This window comes from Terrapene carolina, unplaced genomic scaffold (assembly GCF_002925995.2).
Source record: "Terrapene carolina triunguis isolate 2854851 unplaced genomic scaffold, T_m_triunguis-2.0 Scaffold198, whole genome shotgun sequence".
NCBI lineage: Eukaryota > Metazoa > Chordata > Testudines > Emydidae > Terrapene > Terrapene triunguis.
This window is the reverse complement of record NW_020664549.1, coordinates 1,529,432-1,541,761: the sequence shown is the minus strand read 5'-3', so window position 1 is coordinate 1,541,761 and position 12,330 is coordinate 1,529,432. Positions and strand designations below refer to the sequence as shown.

The 12,330-nt window shown below is 44.6% G+C and overlaps 1 protein-coding gene across 1 annotated transcript in view; it reads right to left on the bottom strand.

The window, feature by feature from the left end:
• The window catches only part of LOC113407135 (kelch domain-containing protein 8A), a 38,489-nt gene extending 31,779 nt beyond the window's left edge, over positions 1-6,710 (bottom strand). The window contains exons 1-3 of the mRNA XM_026655224.1: positions 6,624-6,710; positions 5,890-5,962; positions 2,874-2,908 (exon numbers count right to left, since the gene is read on the bottom strand). The gene's annotated coding sequence lies outside the window, so the exon portion shown is untranslated. The remainder of the gene's footprint in view (positions 1-2,873; positions 2,909-5,889; positions 5,963-6,623) is intronic.
• Positions 6,711-12,330: the final 5,620 nt, after the last annotated feature.

Genomic DNA, 12,330 nt, shown 5'->3' with positions numbered 1-12,330 from the left:
AATGGCTTTTTGATTAAATTGAAGATTTTTCACCAAGACTTCCATTTTCATAAAAAAAAAGTTGTGTTTTTGTCAAAAAAAAGTAAAACACCCAGTACTTAGATGGGAAGCTCTCTGGGCAGTGGCCATTGTTTTGTTCTGTCTGTACAGCGCCTAGCACCATGGGGTCCTGGCCCATGACTGGGAATCCAAGGCACTAATGCAATACAAATAAAATAATAGTGATATTGAAAAATGAAAACATTTCAGTAACCAAAAATGATCCCCCCCATTTTTTGACAGCTGAATACCAAACAGTTGTGGGTTTAATTTTTTGTAATGACTCCCCCACCTCCAAAAAAAGAAAATCAGTGAACAAAACATTAATGAAAATTGTTCATCTCTTTCCAAATCTTTCATAGAAAAGTAATTTTTCTAACTGCTATGCTTGTAAATGCATGGGAGGTGCTAGCAAATGGACCAAGATCTGGCACTATGCAAAGCTCAGGTATACAGGAAATGGCTGGATATAGTCTTTTCTTTTTTAGTAATTATGATGATGCCTTTTATTATTATTTCTCAAGAGGCTCCACTGGTGCTTGGCATCTCAGCTATTTTGTGAATGGGCATGGCTATTCTTACCATGCACGCGGCATAGTTTACATCACAGGGTAAGTTACTGTGTATTATACAGTTCAGCTCTGTAACGCACCTTATGTAAATAAGGGTCTCCGTAGAAATCAAAACGGAACAAACATTACACCCTGTGACATAGTGAGGGCCAATGCAATTGGGGATGGGAAGTACTAAAAACTGGATAGTTCTCTATTTATTGCTGTATTTTGCATCCTTTCACCACAACAGCCTGGAGCATCGTCACCAGCATTACAATAGCAACTGCCACAAGCTCCAGTCCTGAATTCAGAGCCACTTCTGCACTCTTAACTCATTGTGGATTTGGATAGGCACTAGGGTCCAATGGCAGGATCGGGGCCCACAGTTTGCACCTGCCTGTGCAATACAATCCCCGTGATTCGGAGACGGAGCATGACTTCACAGCTGTCAGCGTCCCCACACGCAGGTTGAGGGGCACCTGGACTTCAAGGTCAACAGCAGGAATAGAAAACCCAAGGACCTAGTGCTCCAAGCCACCTGAACTAAAAAATCATCTCTATTAGCTGTAGGAGTATTAGATTGTATAGCCTCTCTGTTGGCTGCAACCACTAGAGAAGGACAATGATTACATATGCTTCAGAAGGTCGGAAGGCCTATTCAGTAGAAGGCAATGGTTAGACCCCCCTCCCCCATCAATTATTTCATCCTACATGTAAGTGTTGTCATCAGAGGAGGACCTGAACCAACCCCCCAGATCTGAACATGCCCAAACTTTGAGGGGGGACCTGAGGGGGGTCAGAATCTGAATCTAAATTTCACTACTGACCCCTGTGTTTCTACTAGGATACTCTGAAACCTTGGATTCAAACTCCCTGAGTGTTCCAATTTGGTGGCTTAGGCTCCCACTTCTAATGATCATCATTTCTCTTCTTACGTGTCTGTACAGTGCCTATCACTATGCATTACATACATTAAGATGCTTTTAGACTCTGGAGCCTGTGGCATGAAAAATGAAAACGGAGAGAGTTGGTCAAAAAATTTCAAAAAGTGAAATTCCAGTGAATATTTGTTGTAGAATTTTCAAGTCTTAAAAACAAAAAAACTGTTTGGTGAAAACGTTTGACGCATTTTTCAGCAGCTCTAAAACGGAGATTGGCGTGCTCCCTAGCAGACATTTGTTCACCTCAGAAAAACATGGGTGTGGATGGTCAACAGCAGGGACCAAACCGGAGATCTCTGGATTAGAACAGCTCAGAAAAATGTCAACGGAACCATTTGCCCCTGGAAAATGCAGCTCCCCCATCATATTCGAAACACTTAGTGGAGTCCTGTAAATTTTTCCAAATTTTTGTTTCGGGGAAAAAACAGGGCGGGGCAGGGGAGAAGGGAACGTTCAAACAAAGCTGAACAACTGGGGAATGAAACATCTTGCTTTTTCATTTTGAAATGTCTTTATTTCAAATTTCTCTCTCTCACACATGGAACAGAACATCTAATCAAAAGCCGTTGAAATCGAATTTTGAAAAAAAAAAAACCCCAAAACATTCAGGTTTCATTCCGATGCCCAACCAAGCCAAATTCTGAAATCTCAAAATCCATCAGACTGGAGCTGTTGTCCTCCAGCCAGTGCATGAGTTGTTACGTCCAACTGAAGAGACCCACCTCTCTTAGCCAAGGCTGTCGCAGGCTCATCAACCTCCAGATGGTCCAGCCATCACTAGAAGGGTGCAGAGTGCCCCAGCAAGCTGGCATGGGTTACATTACTGAGCAACATAAAATGGGTTGAGCCAGCCAGTACTAGGGGAGTCTAATGGGAAGGCCCAGAACTGGGGCTCAGAAGGTCTATTCCAGACTTTGCCGATAAATTTGTGTGATCTTGGACAAGATACCGTCTCTGTTCCCCTCCCACCTTTGGTCTATTTTAAACTGTAAGCTCTTTGGGGAAGGGACTGTCTCTTATTATGTGTATGCACAGTGCCTAGCACCATGTGACCTGATCTTAGCTGGGGTCTGTAGGTCCTACAGTAATATGAATACTAACAGGATACCAGAGATGTTGCAGAGTAGATCATGGATGTATCAACAGAGATCCATGTGTGGAAGCTTGCACAGTCTCTCTCCTCATGGTTTCATTCTTGCTACTGCTAATAAAATCATTCATAAGTGCTAATGCTATTAGCCCATCAGCATCTAATTCACCCCACTTTTTAAAACATAACATTACGATCTTTCATTTGCCTGGCAATCATTTCTTAAAAGAGTAATTCAGAGAGACTTACCTTCCCAGGGAGAATAAACTGCATCACGTTAACATCTGCAAAAGACAAAAGAAATGAAAGACAGATCAAGACGGTGAAAGAAAGCGTGTTTGTTCTAGATAGAGAAATGTGTTGCAGAGATGGTAGATCAGTTCGGCCACAAAATCCAACGTGTTCATTGCATGATTGATGACTTCCCCTGCTGTCTGAGACAGACCTGACAAGCTGGAAAATAACTGTCTGTCTCTTAAGAACCAAGCTTACGTAACGAGAGTCTTCATATACAGAGATAGGAGTTGGTTTACCCTAGCAGTTGCTTTTTAAATGGTAAAAAAGCCACAGCAGTGTGCATAGTTGCTAGACCTCCTTCCACCTACACCATCTCACTGGCTGCTGGGGGCCTGCTCTGCAATGAAAGGGCGGGACGCAGAGACAGACAACAACTGCCATGGAAACAAACTCACCAAACAGATTTGGAAGTCAGACAGTTCCATTAGATGAGTGGGAGAGAGAGAGGTTCGTCTAGCAACTTGTTATGTTGAAATATGGTCAGAGCAGAGAACAATGTCAAGTACAACTACAGAACAAGCAGGACAAAATCCACCCATGGATTGACTCCAGCTGGTGTCCTCATTTTCATGGGTAGTCTTCGCATTGCCTTGGCATGGGGACAGATGCAGACGGATCTCAAGATGTTTAAGGTAGCTTGCGGGTTGGGAATGGCCCAGTCAAACTCTGGCCTGCCCTGGCAAACAGGGACCAGGTAGCAAAAATGTCCTGCCTCTCTGAAAACGAGGCAGGAGGACTTAAATTTAAAAACAAACAACAAAACCTGTAAAGATTTTCTGCAAGCCAACATCTGTTTCCATGGGAACAGCAGCAGTAGAATTGTCGGGACTCTTGTAAATTACACAAATAGGCTGAATGCTACAAATTTCAGGTTCCCTCCCATAGCACCTGCAGCCTTTAAGATTCAACCGGCTCTTAATATATGCAGTTTGTCAAAGAGGAGGCCATTTTTTCCTCCCCCTGCTCTTTCCTAGGCATATTAAATCATCTGGAGGAAACTAACCCGCCTCGTGGATCTTTTACCTTGTGGCATCAGACCAGATCCTGTTTTTGCATGTATGCTTTATGCAGCAAGGTGTTTTAGAGCAGCTAATAAAGGGTTAATTTCCCAGCATTCATTAACTAATACACTATGAGCCAGATTCATCCCTTGGATCATTCTGCTAAAGCTTCTGCAGTGGCCCCTCTGCTATTGATGGATCCCTTGGCTGAGCTGCAGTGATGAGACCAGGCGGAGGGTAATGGAAGAGAACAAACGGCTCATTCCACACACCCCAGACTCTAATGGTGGCTCAGCAGCCCAACAGATAGGAATCTTCTTCAGAGCAGAAGATCTGAAGTCTATTCAGCAGTGTGGGATTTATTTGCAGGGTAAAAGAGGCGTAGCACATTAGCCAAGCATGTCTTGGTGCCACTCTGGTTGACCCACACAGGATCGCCACCTGCTACTGCTCACAGACAGCAAAATTAGCCTTTTCATTTACATGGTAGAGGCCTGTATTGTGGAGTTAGAGCTGCTGGATCCATTCCTCACTGACAATCTCTCTCATAGATCTGGCAGTCTGGCATTTAATTAATTCTCCCTCAATGCAGGTCCCTCAGCTAGTTCTGCCACAGCTAGTCACCTCAATCCTCAGAAACTTGAGCTAAGAGCTTCAGGATCTCTCAAGGGGAGAAGTTCACCGGCTGCACCTGACTCTCTGACAGAGAGGCATCATTTCAGCAAAGGCAGCCTCTAAGAAAAGATAGTGGCTGGAAAAATACATACATGAGAGCAACATTCAAAATTAGCCAGTTAGTAGCATTTCATCAGCAGCAGAAGATGCTAAGCTGCATAACAAGCCAGCCTATATAAATGGGGTGAAAAATAAGCCATCGGCCTGTTACTTTTAAGTCCTTGTTTATTTACAGCTGGGAAAATGTTTGTTCTTATGGAGAAAGATTACTTGGGACCTAGCAGGAATCAAAATAGCTGATCTCTACTCAGGATTACCATTGTGATAAATGGAAGCCCATGGAAATAAACCAATGGTTTGCCATTGTCATGAGCTCCTTACTCTCCGAGTTCAGTTACACTGTCCTGTATGTAAAGAAGGCAAAGATGATTTCCTACGTAGTCCAGTACAGGAGGCAGTGCAGTTAGGATAGCAGATCATAAAATCAGGTCTTCTACATTATGTTCCCAGCTCAGAGAGCGAGAAAGAGTGAGTGAGTGCGTTTGTCTAATGGTTTGAACAAGGCAAATCGGAGTCAGGACTCCTAGATTCTATTCATAGCTTAGGGGGGTGGGGGAGTGCGGGGTCCAGTGGTTAGAGCAGGTGGCTTAGGAATCAGGTGTCACAGGCTCTATTCCCTGACCAGGAAGAGGAACGTGCTCTGGTGGTTAGATCAGGGGAATGAGAGTTGAGACTTATGGATTCCGTTCCTAGCTCAGCCACCGTCTGATTGTGAGCTCTCCGGGCAAGCCACCTAAACTCTGTGTATTGGTTGGGAAATCCGTAAAATGGGCACTTCATTTACTCAGCTCACAAGGGGGGTGTTAGGTTTAGCTAGTGTCTGCCACTCATTTGGAGATCAGCTGGTTGAGAAAGCCCTCGAGGAAGTGTAGTGGTCATAAGCATTTCTGAAAATACTTTGGGGAACTTCAGCTGAGCCTTAAAGACAGCAAGTGTGTTAATCACTAAACAGGTGTACACCATTTAGTTTGCATGCCAGCAGGGCAGAACCCTGTACTGGTAGGCGAGCACCTGCATTCAGAAGTCCATTCATTCTCTAGCTCCACAGTTGGGTGGATGAAAAGTTAGGTCACAAGCCTCTAGGAACGAGGCACTTTTGCAAGTATCTGAAGGCTTGCAAAACAACAGGAGCAACTATGGATTGGGCAGAGCTATGTTCACAACAATGGGAGAAAACAGTACCACCACGGCAAATGCATAAGGAAAGGGTGATAGTCCCGTCCGTCTGATACCTTATTGTCTTCATCAGTGGCAGCTCTCTAAGACGGCTTACAGCCCCAGCTGCTCCTCGTCCCTGGGATGTCTCTGAGGAATATGGAGACAAGCTGATTATAATTGACCTTTCTGCTGCAGTGCCCCAGCCATTCCCTATTTAGCAACCATTTTGCTGTCATTACTCTCCCAGGGCTATTTCTGCCTAGCGCAGATCCTCGCTGACAGGTCTCAAGAGGAGAAGGCTGCAGTGCGTAAAATTAGATGGGTGGGAGAGGCAGTCTGAGACGGCAGCCTGCCAGCAATCTGTGGGTGATACGACCGAAGGGGAAGGCAGCAACAAGCACAGCAGAGGAGGGGCTAGTTGGTTCAGAAAGGAGAGTGGACCCTAGTCCAGTAATCATTCCTCCCAGTTCATTGATGGGAATTCAGAGCACAGAGGATGGAGGGAAAGACACAGAGGCACAATATAAACAACCAGATAATTGAAACAAAAGCTGGTGCAAATATAGCCCTTTCTTTTTATCTAGCGGGGTCTCTGTAACCGGACACGTTTGAACTATTGATGCTACAAGTTAGGGATCCTTTTAGTGCTCAATCTACTGGATCACTCTATACTTATTCCACTGAAGTTTCTCTGCACTGACAGGGGCATAACAGACAGCAGGATTGGACTTTTCATTTGTGTTTCCTGGATATAGGGGCAGTAATTCTCTTTAGCCAGATATTTAAAAAAAAAATGAAAAAACCAAACCAAACCAAAGCCAGCTGCTCCTTCTCTCCCAGATGCAACTCAGACATTTGTGAAGTATTTTCTGAAGAAAGGACAAGCTGCTGCTATCTCCTCCATACTAAGCAACAGGCTGCCTCAGGAAGCCACGCCCTGGCGAGATGCTGAGAGCTGTCACAGCACAGACCAGCAGCAGGTGTTTACAGTCACAAAGTGACTGGAAAAGAAGCAGAAGGGTCTGCACCCAAGCAAAGTAAATAAAGTGTCAGACTTGTGGTCAAGCTAAGCAGTCGCCATGGTGGATTAGCCAGCTTGAGGGGTTCTCTCCAAGTTTATGGGATGAAGCACTAGAATAAGGCTCCTGGCTATGGAATGGACATAGAGCAGTCAGGAAAAGGAGATAAAATCCAGAGAGTGGAAGATAATACAGCCAAGAGAGCACAGACTCTCCTTCCTGCTTCGTGTTCCCAGCAATCAGTCTCCATGGACAGGCCCCTCCTACCTGTCCTCTCTACAGAACATTGCGGCTATCTCTCTGAACATAAAGGAAAAGGCACAAGGCTTTCACCCTCAGTGGGATTAATTGTAACAGGCAGGAAAACCGATCAAATCCCCAGCCAGACTCCGTAACTATGATTTCATACGTCTACTGAAACAGACGATAAAAGGGCAAGACAATGGGATGGGCTTGTGGTTAAGACACTGCTACAGAACTCAAGAGGGCTGGATTCCTGGTGTGACCTTTGGCCAGTCATTTACCCTCTCTGTGCCTCAGTTCCCCCTCTATACAAATCCCTCCTTTCTCCCATTCTTTATCATGGCTGGACTGTACACCCTTTGGGGCAGGGACCCCGGCTCACTCCGTGTATATACGGTACCTACCACAATAGGTCCCAATCTTGGTTGGGGCTGCTGTAATACTAATTCAGAGATTCTAAGGTCAGATGGGACCATTGTGACCATCTATAGTCTGCATAGCACAGGCCACAGAACTTCCCCACAGTAATTCCTAGAGCAGATCTTTTAGAAAAACCATTCTGTCTGGATTTATAAATGGTCAGTGATGGAGACTCCACCATGACACTTGATCTTTCATGCAGACTCTCCCCTTCATTACTGTTATTTGGTAGCTTCCTATGGCTAGCAAAGGCGATCAGTCAATATCATGCTACTCTCAGCCTTCGGAGTTCAGATAAAAGCGGCACCATTTCCCACTTTGCTCCACTCATAAGGATTGAAGAGTGCGTCTGTGGCACCAAGTCACGTGAGCAACACGTTGAGTGGGTAGAGCATCGTGGGAGCCATGAGAACGGACTCACTATTCCCAACTCTGCCACTAATTCATGGGAGCTTGCACAAGGCCTCTTTGAGTCTGTATAGGTTCTTATGCCACGCGCCTCGCTGTAATATCAGAGCGCCTTCCAGGAGTGCATTAAGCATCAGGACTAACATCTGTCACATGTTCGGTCATCCTTTCCCCAGGGGAGATATGGGAGCAGTGCTGTGTGTGTTTTGGATTTCTATACACACGCATGCTTATATTAGACACTATCTGTACACACACAAATACACATATATAGAGTATGTGGGTTATAAGCTATATCTATCTAATCAACACACAGCTGTATGTTTATGGTAGAGAAGGCAAAGTCAAAGAAATTTGCCTTGCACAGAGCAGAATGTGGCGAGATTCGCTTCTTTGCCTTGGGTTCTCCCATCTATAAAATGAGGTAATAAATCTTACCTTCCTCCCCCGGGGAGATGGTGAGGATTAATCGTTCTAAAGTGTTATGAGATCAAGTGACAACAATGTCATATTCAATATTAAGAGGCCAAAGCTGTTCTTGGAAACTTCATTACCTTCAACAAAGTGACATCGGGAATAAATCTGACCCCTCTCGCCACGCTGTGCGCTGAACGCTACAGAATCATAGCTTCAGCAAAGATATAAACAGCTCTGGGTTGCGGTCTAATCTGAACTAGTACAAAAGGTCCTGTTTATAACATTTTGTATGGAGTACAGCGATAGGAGACAGAGCATAATGGAAGAGTATTTTATTTTTTTTAGCCAATTGGCCATTAAAGTCAATGCATAGCCTTGAAATGAAATCCCACAGAGCACAATTAGAGCACAATGTTGGAAGCGGTTCTGAAATGGAGGCTTGAAAGGCTAGAGGTGAGACACAATGAACTAGCAGAGGAAGGACTTATTCCCTAGGCGCTGAGAGAGTGAAGCACTCAGGCCACGTCGCTACCCTCACCCATTCACGTATGCCATGACTCAGCAAAGCATTTGCCTTCAATGGGACTTAAGCACGTGGCAAGCGCTTTGCTAAATCAGAGCTTCCGGGTCAGATTTTCAGAGATGCCGAGCACCCACAACTCCATTTAAAGTCATTGGGAACTGCAGGTTCCTTAAGGTGCACGGGCTTCACAGACTTACCGTGCATTTGAATCGCCTCTGATCTCCAGAGACTCTTTTCTGAGCCCAAATACAGGGAGTGGAATTCCTGCTGAGCATTTATGAAATCATTTATCTTGCCTCAGCTCAGAGACCTAATTACTTCCTTTGGCTGCTTCCTTTATTGAAGAGCCAACTGATTAAATGCTGCTGCTTAAAACACATCTCCCCGTCCTGCTGATCTGACCATGTCATTTCCCCACTTCACATCCCTTTCCTACCTTCCTCTCACCTGACCTACCAAGTTCTAGCTGCAAATCCTCACCTTCAAGTCCCCATTTCCATCTGCTCACCTGCTGGATACCTATCCTTTGCTTTCTCCACACATTTCTTCTCCCATGTTGTCCCTACTACTTGGAACGCCCCAGGCCAAATTCTCTGCAACTGTAACTCTATTGACTGCAATTGAGCTACACAAGTAGAGATTAGGCCCTCTCTACACTCACAAGCAACTAAACTCTATTTAAACCCACCTTACAACATGATTTTCCTATTAAAAATCAAAATATTTTTTTTTAATTCTTAAATACTAAGCCATGTGCAAATTCTACCCTAAAGTTGGCCACACGAGCTCTAAACTTGTGGAGACAGGCATAAAAGATACCTCCAACATTCTGCTTGCAAATATGGACTGTCCAGCCATGTTCAGCTGAAACTCAGCAAATTTATTACTGAAATCTTGCCATCCAATGCCCTAAGTGTACAGCATATCAAGTTTAAAGACCCCAAACTCCTATAAAATGGATTTAGGAGAGAGCGAGTGCGCGCGAGAGAGAGAAATAGCCTGTCTAGGCTGAGTCTGAGCATCACATTTTTATTGCAAAAGAAATTTACAACTCACTGTTATTTGTAACATCTGAGTTTCCAAGTACTGTTAAATTCAGTTCAGGCAAAAAGCTTTCAGCCAAGTAATGATGGCCCTAGAACAACTTGGAGTTACTGAGCTTCCACCAGATGTTTGACACCTTAAAATAAAAATGAAAACAGGAATGTAGAGCCCTGTTTATTTTCCTCTTTGCTCATTTGGCTAACTAATGAACTACAACCCACTTGTGATCTCTCTACAGTGGAATCTGGTTTATTCATCATCATGGGCTTCATCCTGTGCCCTTCTGGAGCCCAGAATAAAGCTCCCACTAACTCCAGTGGTGCTGGATAAAGTACCATTCATGGTAATGCTTTACCTATCTGCCATTCCACACCTATCGAAACCAGTGCAAGATGCAAGTATTAGCTGTACAACGTGCATTGTGATCACAATATCATTATTATGGATCTCATAAGGTAGAAATCATTCAAGGGGCTTGTCTTAAGCAAAGCAAGATGAGCAACTGCTTGAGGTTCTCTGCTCTTACTCAGCATACGCTGCAGCAGCCTCAGCACTTCATATCATGATTATCACCCTTCAGCAGATGGGCTGGCAGTAAAGATCCCTGGCTACCGAGGGCATAGTTTGAGGCCATGCTGAGTTGGAAGAGCAGCCTTGATTACTGCAGAAGTAGTAACAAGAAGCATAACCCTCTTCCCTGCCCCCCAAAAACTGGCCACTTAATTTCAGCAACAAAACTGCACCCCGGCATAAACTTTCTTACAACTGCAATATGTTCTAGGCCATGTCTCAAGAGCACACGACAGGAGGCATTCCTCATGAGTACATACATATGCGGAAATCCAAAAAGTTTGTGAAAAGTAAAGAATGATGGAAGAACCAACACACACAGGAGAGATCTAATAGACTCTAGGATTGTCGTTCAAGGGAATTGGAAGTCCAACTACTTGATAACAAGCCTGACAAAGCACTATAGAGCCATGCCAAATTCAGTTATGTCCCCTCCTCCCATTCATGCCTCAATCTAAGGCCTGGTCTACACTAACCCCCCAATTCGAACTAAGGTACGCAACTTCAGCTACGTGAATAACGTAGCTGAAGTCGACGTACCTTAGTTCGAACTTACCGCGGTCCAGACGCGGCAGGCAGGCTCCCCCGTCGACTCCACGTACTCCTCGCGCCGAGCAGGATTACCGGAGTTGATGGCGAGCACTTCTGGGTTCGATTTATCGCGTCCAGACAAGACGAGATAAATCGAACCCAGAAGTTCGATTGCCTGCCGCCGAACCAGCGCGTAAGTATAGACAAGCCCTAAGACTTTGTCTTCATTGAAAGGTTTGGGTTTTGAAATACAGCAGGATAACACGTGATATTTATCTTGCTGTAAAATCCTAAAAGAAGACAAGGCACATGTAGCATTTGCCACATGGTAGCTAGGTGAGGTTAGCACTATACCCACACCCATGGCTGACCTTGCCTAGTTTACCTCACAGTAGAACTACAGTGCCTGGTCTCCAGTACGTTTTTACAGCTGGATAGTTAGGTGCATTTAACAAACACAGGCTGTCAGTGAGGATCTAGTCAAATAATGTCAACTCTTTGGGGCAGGGGTTGTCTTTTACTCTGTCTGTACAGTAGCACAATGGAGCCCTGTCTGAAGGAAGCTGTAAGTCTGACTGTAATAATAATATGGTATACTGCAGGGAACAAGACCACAAAGGGGAGGAGGATGGAGCATAAGCTAATAAGGTCTTTTCCGTCTCTGTTCTCCATGGATCACTTCCCTATTCCCTTGTTTTGCCCACAGCGTGCTGCTGAAAATGAAAGCAGCAGCATTTGAACTTGAATAGGTGCCCTGCTGCACTATAGGATGATCCCTGAACTTCAGACCAATGTTTTACCATAGGCCTTGGCTAGTACGGATGTAATTTCTGATGCCCCTCACCTTACTGTGCCCATCAGGAACCATGCAGCAAGGCACCAACATTTTCTTGCCATGTACCATGGATATACGCGAATTGCCAAGAACACACGCACTTAGTTACAGACTGTGTTAAAGCTACCTTCCACGCCCGAGAATATTGCCTGTAGCTATCACTTTTCAACAGCTGATACCCTGGTGTCGCACAGCTCACTTTCTATCGACGCCTTACAACACCTTCATGATGTTTGTTCGTGTGTTTGTTTTGCTGATCTGTTCTGTAAAATGAACAAAGCACAATACGTGCTAAGTTAGCTCCCTGGGGTATATAAGCATTGCTTCCTATATCACTTTGGCAAGGTAACTGCTGCCTTGTCTAGCTCAGTGGAGATGGGTAACAGCTGGCACAAACAACTTCTCTGGAGGTTGAGGAAGCTGCTTGTTTTGCTCCATTCCAAGGTGAGAAGGAATTTTTTTTTTTTTTTTTAAAAACAGAATAAAATATTGACAAGGATTAACT